We start from the raw sequence: 17,189 nt of genomic DNA, 5'->3' as shown, positions 1-17,189 counted from the left end.
TTGTGCGAGAAATATATACACACAGTGGAACACAAAAGAGGTAAAAAAGTAAAAATTAACAACATAAAAATTCAATCACCATACATGTATTGTTGCATATTATTCGTGTATGCACATTCTTCCTACAATAAAGAAATAAGAATGTTGACTTGTGCACACCTGCGGCTCACATGTAATATCGAAAAGTGCAACATTTGGTGCACATGCAGCCACAAGTTTTGTGGAGACATCACACGATACATTCAACTGAATACAATTCAGAAAATACCAAGGTGCAGGGCCAACACTGAAGTCGCGGTCCACTTGTTACTGCTGTCGTTGCCTATATATTGGCAGCCAAGGTTAATTTTCTTTTCACTCCAGAAAGTAAGTGTTCATTATGAAAATGAACAAATGAATGTGACCTTTATTCAAACAAGGGAGGGCTCTTGGCTGCTGCCGGAGATTAAGTGATAAAGGGGTCTGGTTTAGGGGATTGTCAGGTGAACAGCAACTTCACATCATTTTCTGTTCCTCCTTGCTCAACTGGTATATGTAGACTGCTTGTTCAATATACATTCAATTCGGTCACTTTTGCACGAGTCAGTCAACCTCTCTTACACTACTTGACACAGGCTGCTTTGGCTACCATATACAGCAAGGGCTTTCTGTGCTTTGCTATTACATTGTTGTACATTGTAGATGTTGGTCTCCCTTGTGAGAAGCTATGCATGTTCAAACGAGTTCAAAATCTACTCAGCATAATGACTGACAATTCGTGCATCAAGTACAGGTATTTTCAATCAATGGTTGGCTGGCTTGGTACCATTTGTCAAGTGTGAGTGACATGTATGCTGTGTTGGCTATAACCTTGTTTAAAAAGATTGCTTGTTGACTGAGTAAACCCATCCTCCTTATACGACATGTGCGCTAGTGTAGCTTTCAATAGTTTTTTTGCTGTCAGCTTTGGTTATGGTGTGAGTGTAATGCTCTGCTACAGAATAACTTGTTCTTGGGTGAGTTGGTGTTTGCTTAACATATCGTACTAGAGTAAACCTCGAAAAGAGAGGAGACGGAAGAAGGAGAGGTAAAAAAGACAGTTTTATTTCTTCTCCTTCTTCTGTTTCCTTTCACTTATGATTTTTGCGCTAGTATATGTTTAGTGCTCTGATAGGAAAGCACTTCTGGCAAGATCTTTAGGTATGGATATAGTTCTGCTGGGTTTGCTGAGGAAGTGGAGCGCGTGGTGTTGTACGTATAATTGAGCCCATGGTGACTGCACGAGTGGCTACGTTTGCCCTGTCTGTGCCGGTCCCAGCATCACTTTTTAACACGTGTCCCAACTTCTTGCATTTTCTGCAACTTTTCTTTTTCTGAAGTCGTTGGCCGCAGCATCTTTAGTCAAGGCACTGCTGGACCACTGCTTTGTACAAACCTGTAAGGGCACGATAGTTATTTTTTAAAAATGTTGTTTACAGTGTCTTATGTGCCGATAGAAATAACACTGACCACTTTCCATATTGCCAAGAACTTTGTGGGCAAAGTTGCACCCCTGAGAAGCCGACAGTGGGCCATGTTTCGATGCAGACGTGCTAATCCAGACCATGCTGGCTCTTTCATCTCCGGTTGTAGCATCAGTGCAGGTAACAATGGTGTTTTGAGGTCTCCTTAATTCCAATCTTCCCAAGTAGTTTTGTGCCTTCCGTATTTCATATGGTGATAGGATGTTGATGCCCCCATACACCTAGCAGTATTTCTGTGGTGGCACTGCGAATGGTTCCTTGAGCACCAGCCTAGCTACCTGGTGTGCTCAAACATAATGTTAATAAGGGGAGAGGCTGGCAAAAACGCATGTATACACTATTTACACACACAAGTACACTGGCACACAAAAGATAACACATGCGAGCTGTCTGGCACTACTTCAACTGTGTTTTTCATACATGTGTCTTTCTTGGATCACAGCATAACAATACGACAGGTCAGGTTCGCTTTACGAATGCTGGTGCATGCACATTCTCAACACTGCAATGACTTTTTGCCCGTACGAGCCCTATAAACCGCAACAACTTTCCGAGACATTAATCGGCATGCGTTTTCCAGTGCAATACTAACAATCTCTTATGAGCAGCTTTAAATGAGCACATAAGGCAATGGTATGGCTTGTCTCCATTGTGTATGCGCATGTGCTCTGCGAATGTATCTGATTGTGCAAAAGTCCTGTGACAGAACATGCAGTTGAAGGGTTTCTTCATCTTGTGGGTCAACAGGTGCCGTTTCAACAATGCTGGCCTTTTCGCTACATAGGGGCAAAGATGGCAGCTGTGCCGTCCCCTGGAAGTCGTAGCTTGAACGTGTTGATCATTGTCCGTTGGTCTGTCACAGCTGGAATCAGTTTTACCTGTAAATACAAGATCATACAAAATTTGATCAACTTCCTCAAGTACTTTTCGAGCATTCTAGCAAGTAAAATGTAGTATAATACAATGTCAATGTAATCTTGTGTGAATTCTATGCTATGCCTTGTAATTTTATTTTGTGTGGAGACGTTCACTAATGCTTCTTCCATAGGCCTTTCTAATAGGAGCACCTGAGGTATCATCTGGACTGTTGTGAGCCCACAAAGGATGACAAAGGCTCTTCCTAACCTAGCCACAGGTGCGAAGCATTGCAGTAGCATGTTCACTTTAGACTACTGGGAAAGCGAGCGCTCTTGTACTTTGGAATAAAGATCACTAAGCCAAACATAAAGTGATGGCAAATAAATATGACACCCCATGGAACACCACAATGACATTACTATCAGCAGTGCTTCTTTCTTTCTCCTTAGCACACTTGAGGCACTGGGCACAGCAATCGTAGTTAAGCTTTCATCACCTATTTTCATAAGCTCGTGCAATGCAAAAATATAATGTGTGAACTATGTGCGTGTGATTAATGAAGAAATGTGAATGAAACAGCAGATAATGAAGATGCAACGACCAAACAACAAAGGCAGAATGCAATACATAATTCATCAACAATGTGCCAACAACATATGTGGCATTGCATGCCAAAAGACATATTTTTTGGATGGCCGAAAACATGCTCAGTCATTTCAAGAGACACTGCTGAAATTTCAAGCTTGGGTATAACGGAGTCAAGTGAAAATGTATTGCAATGTTGTTTGGTGACTCAATGATATCTTCGGGTTGTATTTACAACCCGAAGATATCTCATCTGTAATGCTGACATTCACTAGTTTGTATTTTGTTTTCAAGGACATAACTGTGCCACCTCTGATGCAAGATGTCAGCTGCATCCCAAATTATGATTAGGAAGGCAGTCAGAGAGGAAAGGATAACAATGCAAAGTACTGTGTTCCAGCACTTAATCGGAAAGAACTAGGCTTGAAGATAAAGACTAGGGTCGAAGATCAAGATCTGGCAACGTTTGGTGTCATGTTTAGCAATGCTGAAGATGACTTCCACAAAGCAAATATGGCAGTTGATTGATAAAGCTCAAGAATACTTTTGAAAATTACTGCGCAAAAGACAAATGCGTTGAAGGCAAGAATATAGAAATTCATGAGCTGTAGTGTGTAGAAAGTGCAAAAGAGTACATATTTATCCAAGCAAATGACTAGTCGCAGCAGAACTCCTGGATGTAAGGAACCTTGCAGAATTAAAACGGGTTGAGCACACGTTGCAAGCACTCCGAAGTCATGGATAGCAGGTTGTTGTTATTTCTAGGGGTGTGTGAATAGTGAAATTTAATCTCGAATCGAATTCGAATCGAATAGTGCCGAATAGTGGCCAGAAATATAGAATATCGAATAGTATATTTACACGAAATGTGTACCGCCAGTTATGGCAAGACAAAGGAAAAATCCGGGGCGCTACGGCGTGCTGACAGCTTCATTATGCACTTGTTCAGGAGTAGCTCTTGTTTCAGCTTTTAGGGCGCGCAGGCATGTTGATAGAAGAGCCGCCATTCCAGTCAGCAGCGGCACTGCTCACCTCCTAACAGAGGAGGGTACGGTAGCTAGTTTTCTTTCCCCATGGTCGAGCAATAAGGCTCATCTGACAACGATAATGTTGTGCTTCATCGCCATGGGTGCTCCGGGCCCAAAAGTCTTCAGGCGCCCATTCACAGCAGCGTTTTAAGTGCGCGCTGGAACGATGGGACTTCTGAACTAGTGGTGCGGTGCAGCAGTGGCAACTGCCAAAATTTTTAGATGCAAAGCCAATCACCGAGGGTTTCGCAGCCCAAAGTCAGGTCATTTTACGGCGCTTGCGGCATATGCGACCAACTACGCTACAACTTCGTTTCGGGCGTGAAGTTGTGAAGGACTTTTACAGTTTTCTCATGTGTTTTAAATGCGAATGCATTTCTTAGTTGGGCTATGTCAGGCGTCGGTCGGTGTCCGCGCGCCTCTCCGCTCTCACTCCCTCTCCCATAGCAACAGCTGCGGGCGCGCGCGCTTACCCTCGCCCCTAGCAACCGGAGCAGGTGGTGCAGGGAGAGTAGCGGAGAGTGAGTGGAGAGGAGGATCGCGCTCTGGCGTGTGAGGGCGCTCGCATCGTGGGAGGTCGGCGGAGCTCCAGCGTGTGTGGAGAGAGTGTAGGAGAGGGTAGGTGCAGTGCTTCGCCGCTCCTTCTCTCGCCGTTCGCTCTCTCTCCTCCCTGCGCCACCGCCTCAATGCAGTTCGTTTGAAACGCGTTTGTAGCATTTGTGCTGCCTTGGCACAGCCTTGGCACAGCGCGTTCTAAACGCGTTTGTGCTGCATTGAAGGCGGTGGCAACATCCCTGAGGTGATCATGAATGCACGTAGGAAGCGTTCGTTGAAAGAGGCGCCCAAAAGGGAGACACTTGAGCGCGTCGATGTGTCCAGCTTTACGCCATTAAAATTACTACGCCGTGTACTCTCGGCGCAAGAAATGCATTCGCATTTCCTCACGATTCCCTTCGGGGAGGTGGGGCCATTTTTTTCTACGTGCAGAAATGACATAATCTCCTTAAGGATCAACATGCGCTCGCTTTTAAACGTAAGTGAAAGTTTAACGAACGGCGATGTTAGCGTTACTTTTAGCCACCCTACCCTAACCAAGTTGCACCATTGGCCTTTGTCACATTTTAGATGTTCGTCCTGTCGAATTATTCAAAACTTCGAATACTAGCTATTCGAAAGTCGAATCGAATTGTTCGATTAGGAACTATTCGATTCGAATTCAAAACCCGAATATTGCACTCCCCTAGTTATTTCTGAGAAAGCACACAACCAATGCATTTGACCGGTGCATTCTATTAACCAACAGAGCAGAAATTTGAAGCACAAAGTAGAAGCCTAAGAAGCCAAGGTCAGTGTGATGGGCCGTGGAATGGGAGGGAACATTCAGCAGGTTGGAGATTTGGGTTAGTTGGTTGGAAGCACTTAAGCTACCAGCTCGAAAATATAATAGGAAGACAGCACTGTGCCTTCTCTGCTCTTGCGTTTAACTCTTGCACTGTAGGTATCAAATGCAATGAAAGAAAAGTTAATAGACAAAGACAGTGGCGTTGATTAGAGACCAAGCAGAGGTAGCCAGAAGATTAGGATGGAGAAATTGAGCTCATCAGTTGGTTAGGTAATATTCTTGAGGCCAGAAGGAGGCATCGAGATGAACTTAAAGAAGTTGCATTAAGTGGAGCATAAAAGGGAGGCTAGGGCCAATTGGTTAGGACTCATGTTTAAACAGTGCAGAACACATGTTCCACGCTGTTTAAACATAGATGTATTAAATGGGTCTCACTGGCGCTTATATGCTCTTGTTGTCACCAGCAGTTGTCAGCAACCTGATTGTACCTAACTAGATCGTGTAATAAAAACAGCAAAGATAGCCAGTGCTTTAATAGAGTAACAATAATTGAGGCACCTAAGAAAAAGGATTGAACCACAGTATGGCAAGAGGGCAGGAAACGACTGACAAGACACACTCATTATATCATATTGTACTTATACGATGCTCATTATACTTTATCCTGTATGCTTAAAAATGAAAATGCACATGACAATTGCACAGGTTGTTACAGAGCTAAACATCTGTACTAACAGTCTGCCTTGTATAGTGCCCGAGGTAATTGTGTAGCAGTGCAACGAAAAGGACACAGACTGTTCCAGAAGTATGCCATGTTTGAAATGAAGCTTTGCTGCCGCGCGATGAACCTATATACCCAGTAGAACACATAAAATTAAAAAAAAAAAGTAAAAATTAACAACCAATGTTTCCATCACCATACATGTATCAATACATATTATTCAAGTATGCATATTCCTCCAGCATTAAAGAAATAAGAATACTGACTCATGCACACCTGTGGCACTCGCAATATCAAAAAAGTGCAACATTTGGTGCAAGTGCAGAAACATGTTTTGCCGTTGCACAACATGGCTTATTCAAATTAACGCAATTCCAAATATACCATCACTCGGGATCAACACCAAATGACTCACGGTCCACTTGTTACCTTTGCCATTGCCTCTATATCGGCAGCCAAGGTTAGTTTTCTTTCTTCTGATGTTCCCAGTCACGCATCGGAAAGTAAGTCGCTATTATTGATATTAGGCTTATACGAATATTCGAGCACTCTGAATATTCAAACGAATATTACAGTATTCGAATTCGCTTCGACACGAATTTAAATTATTGGAAATTTCAAAGTATTCGAAATGAACGAATAGACGTATATAAACTGCATGTAATGGCCTGTAAAGGTGGTTTCACAGCAATGGAGGGGTGCTATACCGTGAATACACCTATCCACGGGAAATTCGCACTTTCGCGAAGCCATGCTTCAAGGTTAAATGAACATATAACCCTCACATCGATTCATCATTTTTTAGGTTTAAAAGCTTGTTATACCGGCTTATATGCTCTAAATACAGTAAAGTTTAGGACTTAACATATTGTACAGCTTATCATTTGCATTGTACCGAAAGTCAAATCCTGCTACTACTCAAAGTTGCTTCCGTTTCCCTTTGTACCAAAAAGAATTACATTTGCATATGCCTTGTTTCAACTTTAAAAATACTGAGCAAGTTAGTTGGGTCATGACAAATATGCTCGTTTTTATTTATAATATGCGATATACACTATTCGAATTCGCTTCGAAATTATTCGACCAAATCACTATTTGCTTCGAATTCGATCCGGACCTAAAATTCACTATTAGCACAAGCCTAACTGATATTAATGAATGAATGTGACCTTTACAAGGAAGGGACAGCTCTCGGGCATTGCTGGGGATAAGGTGAGAAAGAGGTATGGGTTAGGGTATTGTTGGGTGAACTGAAATTTCAAATGAATTTCAAACCTAATCAGATAATATTAAGTGAGGAGAGAGGCTTGCAGAAACATATGTATCCATGATTTACACACACAAGTGCACAGGCAAGAATATGTGCACGCAAAAGATAATATGTGCAAGCTGTCTGGCACAACTTCAACCGTGCCAACTTTTGGTGTACGAGTGCCTTGCTCATATCATTGCATAACAATACGACAAGTCAAATTTGCTTTATGAATGCTAGTGTACCGACATCCTCAACACTGCAATGACGTTTTGCTCGTATAAGCCCTACAAGCCTCAAGAAGTTTATGAGACATTATCATCGGCATTCTTTTTCGAGTGCAACACTTAACAATTGCTTATGAGCACCTCTGAATGAACACACACTGCAATGCTATGTGGTCGTGGGATCGAATCCCGGCCGCGGTGGCTGCATTTTCTATGGAGGCGAAAATGTTTGAGGCCCGTGTACTTAGATTTAAGTGCACGTTAAAGAACCCCAGGTGGTCGAAATTTCCGGAGTCCTCCACTACGGCGTCTCTCATAATCATATTGTGGTTTTGAGACGTTAAACCCCAGACATTATTATTATTATTGCAATGCTATGTCTTTTCGCCACTTTGTACGCATGTATGCTCTACAGACGTATGATTGTGCAAAAGTCCACCAACACAATAGGCAGCTGAGGGGTTTCTTCCTGCTGTGAGTCAACAGGTGCCGTTTCAACGTTGACGACCTCTTTGACACATAGGGGCAAATATGGCAGCTGTGCTGTCCACTGGAAGCCGTAGCTTCGATGTGTTGGTCATTGTCCATTGGTCCTCCATGGCGGGAACCAGACTCGCCTGTAAATACAAGAACATACACAATTGCATCAAATTCGTCAGGTACTTTTCAAGCATTCTAAAGTAACAAGTAATGTAACATGACAGTCTAATCTTGCATAAATTCTACGCTGTGGCTTATACCCTTATTTTGCATGGAGACATTACTTAGGCTTCCATAGACATTCCAAAAGGATTGATAGATGGGCTAGTTGGTAATTCATATTCGTTCAGCGAACTGGCAGCACGGGAACAGACAACGGATGAAGGAAGAACCACACAACGCAAGCGCTCATGTTGCGTGGTTCTTCCATCATCTGTTTCTGCACTCCTAGTTCACTGAATGAATAATCCATAGACATTTCTAATAGGAGCACCAGAGGTACTGCCATCTGGATTGCTGCAAGCCCACAAAGGATCATCCTAACCTAGCCACAGGCTAGACTCCTGAGAAAGAGGCACTCTTGTACTTTAGCATGAAGGTCAACAAGCTATACATGAAGATCTGATGAATAAGTATGGCAGCCAAATAACATTATTACCAATAACATTCACTTTTTTTGTTTTCATTGGCACACTTGAGGCACTGGGAGGAATGAATTGCAATTGTTGTCCATTCTTCATACCCTCATTTCATAAGCTCGCGTGATGCAAAAATACAGTGTGTGCACATGCATGCGTGAATAAAGAAATGGGAATGAAACAACAAGTAATTACAATGCAATGACCAAACAACAAATGGAGAATCCAAGATGACATTCACCAACAAGGCTGCAGTTCATATCAAAAGTAACTTTCTTCAGACAGAGAAAACAGACTTTTGCTATACAAGGGGCAGATAAGTTGCTAGCCCAAGTACAATGAAATAGACTGAATGCACACTGATCAAGCAGACTTGAGTACACTGCTCGATAGATAAGATGAAGATGGAAACAGTGTCTTCATCGGAAAATTCTTTTGATGCTTTTATCAAGTGTCGAATGAGTCACCAGGGTAGCGAAGCAGTTGTGCCTGAATTAGAAGAACATCAAGATTTGCCGTTCTTCACTTCTCCGAATGGTAGATGGTTGAGCTACTTGGCAGGGATTAATCGTAAAGGAAAAGAAAGTTAGGCATGCAAACACAAACACAAGAGAAAGTAGACAGCCAACGCGAACGACTAAATGTTTGTGCTTTCCATTTTCCTTTTCTTGTGTCTGTGTCCCTGTACAATGAACTTTTTCGCTGCAACCATGGTGTGTAGATCGTCAAATGAATAAGCGCATGAATTCTTGTCAATTCTGTCAAAACACATTTGCTTATGCGCAGAATAAGCCAGCTTAGGGTGAATGACAAAAGCAGAGAAACAATCATACGCAAGAAAAGTGAGAGTCAATGTATGTTCCTCCAAGCAGTTTCATTAAAAGCATGTTGAATGGCATCTGCATTGTAACCTGCACCATACCAAGAAATGACTTCAATGACTAGTCTGAACGGACACACAAGAAAAGCTATGTACAACTGCACCTCATCTAATTAGTAAACGGGTCCTGCAACACCTTTGTAAATTATCACAGAATGACCTTACTATTACTACCGAGTCTCCTGCTGCAAAACATCTTGTGTGCCGACTGATCTAAGTGAAACCAACACACAAGATGGGCACTTTCTCTCTCCTTTCGTTGCCACAAACACATTACAGATACACAGGAAAGGGAGTGGCAAGGGGGCACTGTGCCACTTAAAGGATACATCACCAGAGTGTCACAGCCTTGGGCATTTTTGCTCCTTTTCTTTCTTTGAACTTTTGGATGCTACTAATGCTTCAAACATGCACAGTGCCAGCATGTGGTAGCCGCAGTACATACACAATATGGCGTGCAGCCTTCGAGATTGTTCGACAGTGTAGTGCTTGCAAAAACCAGTTAGATGTCAAGCCTGCGTGCCGTGTAGTTGGTGATGGCATTGCAAAGGAGAGAGCAAGCGATTGTTGGCTGTGTCTGACATGATACTGTAAATGCCCTGCTGCATGCTGCACATTAATACTCGCCTCCCATGTTCACAGCAGCCTTGACCACATAATGGCAGTGTTTTCTGAATATTTATTTATTGACTGATTTAAAAGTACCTTACAGACCCCTAGAGGCACTGTGTAAGGGGGTAATGCAACAAAATGTTTAAAATGAGTCGAGTAATTTGAAAACAAAAAGAACAGGTATAAATACATACAGAAATAAGAACAAAAAAAGGAAAGAAAAGGTACAGTACCACATACGGGAATGTAGTTGACATCACGTCATGTCATATACAACAGAAAGAGGCAAGAAAAAATATACTTTGAACAGCAACATAAAATTTGACACATCAATAAATAAAATTTGACACATCATAAAATTTGACACATCATAATAAAACAATATAATTACAGAACGAATGCAACATCGCTTGGATATTAAAAAGAATTATTTAACGCAAAATTTCACATAAATAAGAATAAAGGCAATGCAAAGAACAATGTATTATGTGAACAAATGTGTTGTTAGCAGACACTCGAGATTTTCGTGATCACTCTTGGAAGCTATGGTTTAAAATAACAGAGAGCTGAGCTAATCGGTGAGTATTTATGTCAAAGAGACAGGGTGTGCAAACACGGACACGAGAGAGAGGTCAAGACACCACAAATGCCACAGGGTTTAGTCGGCATTTGTGGTGCCTTGACTTCTCTCCTGTGTCCGTGTTGGGTTCCGGAAAAAACGTCCCCAGAAAAAATGTCCCCGGGAGATACGTCCCCTGAATAAACGTCCCCGGAAAAAATGTCCCTGGAAAAAATGTCCCCATTTGCGTTGTCGGAAAAAACGTCCCCAGACGGGACCATCGCACGTTGCACCTTCCAGTCGCCAATTCTTCATTTCTAAAAGCAAAAAAACAAAGGATATGCACGAAGATTGCAGTTTACTGAAATAATACAGACGCCATAATGACATATCAACTTCAGCCACCCGTCATTAAAGGGACACTAAAGGCAAATAACAATTTATGTCAGAGTGAAAGCTCAATGTATGACAACTTCTAAAACGGCAATATTATCGACAGCACTGCCCTACTTACCGAGAAATTAAGCTAAATGTATCAATGTATCACATGATGAGCGCCACGAGTGGGACATTTTCGAAGTGATCCCGATGACTGTGATGCCTACAATAAATCACTAGTAATCAAACTAGCAGCAATAAAAAAGGAACGTTCCGTGCATCAAAAGACGTAATAAAATGCTGTTTGTTCGTTTCCGTTTGATTCATGGAAAAAATGCGGCAGATCCCACGTGCCATGGGAGTCGGTGTTGTGCGAAGCATGCGGCGAGAAGGTGACTGTGGCGTAATTTTTTTTACTGAGCGAAATGTTACAAAATGACGCTAAAGATTTGTATACAATTTATACGCACATATATATGTTGAAGAGCCGCAGATGTGTTATATAACCAGCTGTTTACAGTTGGGTAACGCTGCCAACGGCAACGTGGGTATACTATCGCAACACCAGAGGTGGTAAGCTGATATGTAGTGCTTATACTTTTTTGTCCCTTATAATGGAGAACGCACGCACGTTTCACGAACCCGTGTGCATGTGTGGAAGAAGTTTTTGACAGTTCTTGAACAAGGTCATCACCGTGAGCACTGAGCACCAGTAGCTGGTCATGACTTGTTATCGAATTAGGTCGTGATCGCGGTGACGAGAGATCCATGTGTATTGAAGTATGAGGTATAGTACAGCTGTTGGGGAAGTCGTGGATGCCTCGGTCATTTCGTGGACAAATTGTTTGTCGATAGAGCCGGCGACATGTCGGATCTGAAGTCACCCTTCGCGTTGGTGAGGTATTGGCCGTCGAGGCTGGTAGGTCTGGATAGTGCTACGTAGACCAACATCATTGGATGGCGCCTGTCGTATTCGTAGACTGCCTGGGTGTATGTGGCCTACGTAGCCTAGTCTACAAAGCGGCTGCCAATCAAACTGGCATCATCCTCGGTCAGTATGAGGCCATCGCCCAGCCACGTAAGAAATGGACACAACCTCGTTCTGGCGGACTAAGGGCACTTTACGGTGCGATCATGTGAATATCATACGTAACTTTTGATAATGTATTCCTCTGGCGTCAAGCAATGCTTTAATATAGGTTGCTGAATCATAAGAGTTCAAATGTAATGTTTATTAGACTGCTATAAAAGCGGAGCCAACACTGGAACCACAGACGTTAATCTGATATGACCCCTGTATCGTAGGAGTATCATGTAGTGTTTATTGCTTTCTTGTAAAATTAGATAGCAAGCAACACAACCACAGATGACGTTGCACCAACATTACACCTGCATAGGCTGTTTTTCCAAACCAGATTATAGACCGGGCGTGGCTCTGTGGTAGAATACCTGATTGCCACGCAAGATGCCTGGGTTCGATTCCTGCTGGGATCCTAATTTTGATTCTTTCCATTCGTCTTGTCAGCGCTGCCGATGTCGATTTTTCTTAACGCTCTCGCATTTAATATCTGTTCTCGCCGTTCGTGGGTAGATATAAACTGTCACTCACCTGTGGCGCATACCCGTGCACCGCGGCCCGTGGTAAATGGGTATGTGCCACACGTGTCTGGAGGAAAGGGTTTGACGATGTACGCGACAAGATTTTCACGTTATTCATGTCATAATCCGACAGTCATATTTGTCAAATCCTCTTACCCTCCCGTGCCACTTTTGGTCTACACCAAGTTAAGGAGACGATCATGAGAGCCCCCAGACGTAGGCGGCTAGATAGATAGATAGATAGATAGATAGACAGATACGTAGATAGAAACGCTCAAAGTGCCAAAGGTTCGCTAAGAAATGCTTCGCATTTAAAAAAGAACATCTGTGGCATTGCCATGGGGAACGATCATGCAGAGGCCTTGAACAGAAGGCTGGGAAGCATGGCCCAGTCTCGAGTCAGTGCACCCCCAAAGAAGAGGAGCAAATCAGCGGTCATGGCCATGCAGCAGCGTGTTCATAACCAATGTGAGGAATATACTAACAGGAAGACGAAAGTTGAAGATTTCCCGACGACTATCGGACATACGATTCGGTTTTAATTTCACTTGTTTTCGAGCAAAATGTGGCCGAAAATTTGAGAAGTGTCGAATAAAGAATGCAGTGTTTTGTTAAGTGAGTTCGCACAAGATTGGTTTTTCGGTTACTTTTTCACTTGGGGACTTTTTTTCTTAGAGAGCAATGCCAGAGGGGACGTTTCTTCCAGGGTCGTTTATTCCGGGGACGTATCTTCCAGGGACGTATATTCCGGGGATGTTTTTTCCTACACCCGTCCGTGTTTGCACATCCTGTCTCTTTGACGTGAAGCTATGGTGTTAGGAAGGTCGATCCAAAGGCAAATGGCTCTTAGAAGAGCAGAATAGGTAAATGAATTAGTCTTCCCATAAGTACATGTTCCCATAAGTACATGTGAGGTGATTGTACAAATGTTGGGACCTATAATGAGGAGTTACAAGCTGTAAAAATTGTTCACAATATGCTGCAAGGACCCTTTTGGAAGGCTGGTTTATCTTTTTTTAGTAACATACCAGACCGATAGGCTGCATTTACGCTTATCGCTACGGACAGGAAGGCACCATTGCTACTGCCTTTACTAAGTACAGTTAAACACAGAAAATGCTCCTTTATATAAATATGTGTACATATGTGCTCTAATGATAGCGACATCAACAACAGGCTCGACCAAGAGCCTCCGCACAAGAAAGAGAACACTGCAATAACAAGATTGCCCTGCAGAAGAGCAAGCAGCCTGTGCGGTGAGTCTTCATGTCATGCCAGTCTTGCCCTGCAAAGAAAGAACAGAAGCCTTGAAAGCAGCGGGCACTGGGATCACTCAAGCAGACATTCCATTGGTGGTTTGAGTGTACTTTATGCAGACAAGGCGTGAAAATTGGCATGGCATGACAAAACTGTAAGTTGAACATGAATGACATGTCACAACATGACATGCTCACAACATGCGAGTCATCTGTATCGTGACATGAATAACACAAATGACATAATGGAGATGTTGTGAAGGCGACGAGGTCGTTTTGTTAGCATGAAGTATGTGCATGCACGCAAAACAAACATGCAGTAGTAAACGACATCTCATGACTTGAATGGCATGACAAGTCTTGAATGACTTTGCATGTAGCGTCCACCTCTCCTCGATGAAATGGATGTCTGCACTCAAATGAGTCCCAATTAGGCATCACAGGGAAATCAACATGCTTGGCAAGCCTGCACCATGCACACCACCACTTAATTTACAGGAACATGCCAATCCACCTCATAGCACATGGCTCAAAGCCAAACAATTATGTGGCATATGCAGCCTCTTACTGACTGCTTCGCATGATGTCGATTGCCACAGTGCATGGGAGCTGCCACGACCAGTCCAGCAATAAGCATCACCGAGTTCCCTATTGACTTGGGTCCTTTCTTTTGATCCTCCTTTCTGGCATCCCTGCTGTTTCATTTGTGTTTGACGAAAAAACAGCGGAAATTTAGAGCAGAAGCTTGTGCACCATTTTTTTCAAGGAAGAAGCACCTTGACAGATGGGCAAAGTTACATGCATGCAATGCCCAATCTAACAGGCACTACTTGGTACAGTGCTGACCATGGCACATCACTTAGATTCTTAGTCTAACGTGAAGTGCACAATGCTGCCAATGGATATGTGCTGCAGAGCAAAATAGAAACAAAAAGAAGAAAAACAATCAGGGCTTACATGTACTTAAAATTTCATATGAACAATTCTTGGCCAATTCCTCAGTGTGGGTATGAGCCATATGTGAGAGAACGACAACAACAACAGCTTGTCACGTGGACATGTGCTCCCTCCCTTCCAGCATTAGACAGGATGAAGCAAAGGTACGGATGTGTGCGTAGGCCAAGCAAACATAAACGTGTGCTGCTTTCTCCCTCTGCCATGTCTGTGGGTCATGGGTACTTCAAGATTTACGTATGGCTAAGTTTGCAGGTATGGCTTCTTCGACTGAACCAAGTCACCAGGGATTTGCTTTATCACTGCTATTTCTAGTACCCTAGTGTGTTCACCAATCAGTCGGCTTTGTTTTACTTACAGGAGTTTGTGCATAGAAGCTGCTACAGAGCTTGATGGTGTTGATGGCCCCTGGCTTGAGAGCAATTAACGGCGGGAATATAGAGTTCCAGAGAGACTGTTTTGAGCGAATATTTAAATAACTAGTATGTATATACAACGCACTCGTTGCATGAATTAAAAGAGGTCAAACGCTGAATAGCAACGTCATCTGCAAACACGAAATCTGCAAGTGCAATCGAATAGAAAATTGGAAGAACATTAGAAATCAAACTGCAGTAGTTCAGTTAACGAAACAGAGTGGTAATGTGCGGAAAACGTGCACACCGTTTCAGAAAATTGGCCGCAGAGTGTGTTTCCCGAAGAGTTAGATTAACGCCGCGATATATAATTCGTGCCATAATCTTAATCTTAACCACAGTCCGCAATCGTGCGGTCACACACACACGAAAGAAAACGTGCACTCTTGTAATACAAACGAATTACGTGTGGCGCGATTTTCAAGCTTGCGCGAATCGTACAACGTAAGCAAGCTTCACCACGACCTACTGTGGCCGTGGTATGCGGCTACGCACCACACGTAGAAGGTTACGAGCGTCACAAAACTTATCACAACGAAGGACGGGGATGCAAGTTCCCTCGATCGGTGCGTTGCTCACATTTCACCTTTCTCGGACGCAGCATTTGAAGACGCAGCGGCATGCTACATGGCGAAGCACAGCGTTAGGAACTACGACATCGCAACACGCACAAAATTGCACACAGCGGAACAAACTGGCGACAAACCAAATGCACAACAAACACGGAAGGATATCAGCGATATCAGGATATGTTGTCATGTGCTTCGCGCCCGCCCGTCGCGAGAGTACCGATACCACGTGACCAAACACGATTTCGGCGCGCATTACGAGCTCGGTTGCGGGTGTGGTGTTTGTTCGCCGACCGAGAGAATGCGACGTAGCCACCCTTGACAAGCGAAACTCTCCGAAAACGTACCCCTATCTTTCGCTTGTTCCCGGCCACGCAGTATCGGCCCAGCAGTCGACTTTGTAGAGAAAGCCGCAGCTTTGCCTGCACTGCGCAAACGCTCCTGATACAAGTTTTTGTCTTCAATCGTGTTTCTCTATGCTCTCTACCAATGTTTCCTTCCGCTATGGTTACTCGAGCCCTGTGAAATGTGCACCTGTTTGCTTTCATTTCATCTAACATTTTATTTTATAAGAACAAAAGACGGGAACGCACCAAACAATGAATAAGGCAAATAATGAATAACCTGTTCTCATTTTGCCTACCCAGGCAGCGGCCTCACTACCATAATGTTGCATATTTTCTATGCTTTGTTTTTTCTTTCTTTTTTGTCTACCCTGCCTGGGCTTGGAGTAATAATTAGGAATAACAACAATACTATGAACCATGCAAATACAGAAAGCACTGTGCAGAAAGAAGTTCATGCACATTTTCTTATTCGAAATCAAAATATCAAGGAGGGTACATAAGTGTTCGGTGATGACATGGAATGCCTGCAACAGCAGCGTCATAATGCTCTTGCACAAGTACTTATGCACAGGTTGCGACTGCCCAGACACATTAGCTGGCCTCAGAACTGACATCAGTGCGTGCTCCACCTGGTTTCACAAAAAACTTAAGCTCGGTGCCAGTTACGATTACCAGTTCTGCCAAGATGGCACACTAACATTCTGCAGTTTGTCGACAGTTCACCATTTTAATGATCTGGAGTGCTTCTATAAGCAACGCAATCGGTGTAGCGGCCACAATTAACTAATGGACCAGCGATGCATGTATATCTAACCTGCTTACATTTTCAACCACAGGTGTCAGAGGGAACACCCCGAAGCAATGCAAGTATGTACAGTGAAGCATGAGCCTGAGTAACATTTACAAGGTCCATATGTAATAGCAAGAACTCTGAAAGACATGTAGCAGATGTACAAAAGTAAAGACCAACCTACAGCAGGACATGA

At 43.2% G+C, this 17,189-nt stretch overlaps 1 non-coding gene across 3 annotated transcripts; it reads right to left on the bottom strand.

The window, feature by feature from the left end:
- Positions 1-246: 246 nt before the first annotated feature.
- On the bottom strand, positions 247-16,019 carry LOC119386656 (uncharacterized). 3 transcript variants are annotated; one of them, XR_007415344.1, is made up of 3 exons: positions 15,874-16,019; positions 7,959-8,132; positions 247-2,380 (listed from the first exon to the last, which is right to left on the bottom strand). It is a non-coding gene; the product is annotated as an uncharacterized LOC119386656 (transcript). The 3 variants fall into 3 exon arrangements; XR_007415345.1 differs by lacking the exon at positions 15,874-16,019 and adding an exon at positions 14,490-15,319; XR_007415343.1 differs by lacking the exon at positions 15,874-16,019 and having other exon boundaries at positions 7,959-8,373.
- Between the last annotated feature and the right edge of the window lie 1,170 nt (positions 16,020-17,189).

The sequence above is a fragment of the Rhipicephalus sanguineus genome, chromosome 3 (genome assembly GCF_013339695.2).
Source record: "Rhipicephalus sanguineus isolate Rsan-2018 chromosome 3, BIME_Rsan_1.4, whole genome shotgun sequence".
In the NCBI taxonomy this organism is placed as follows: Eukaryota; Metazoa; Arthropoda; class Arachnida; order Ixodida; family Ixodidae; genus Rhipicephalus; species Rhipicephalus sanguineus.
This window is presented reverse-complemented; position numbering and strand designations above follow the sequence as displayed.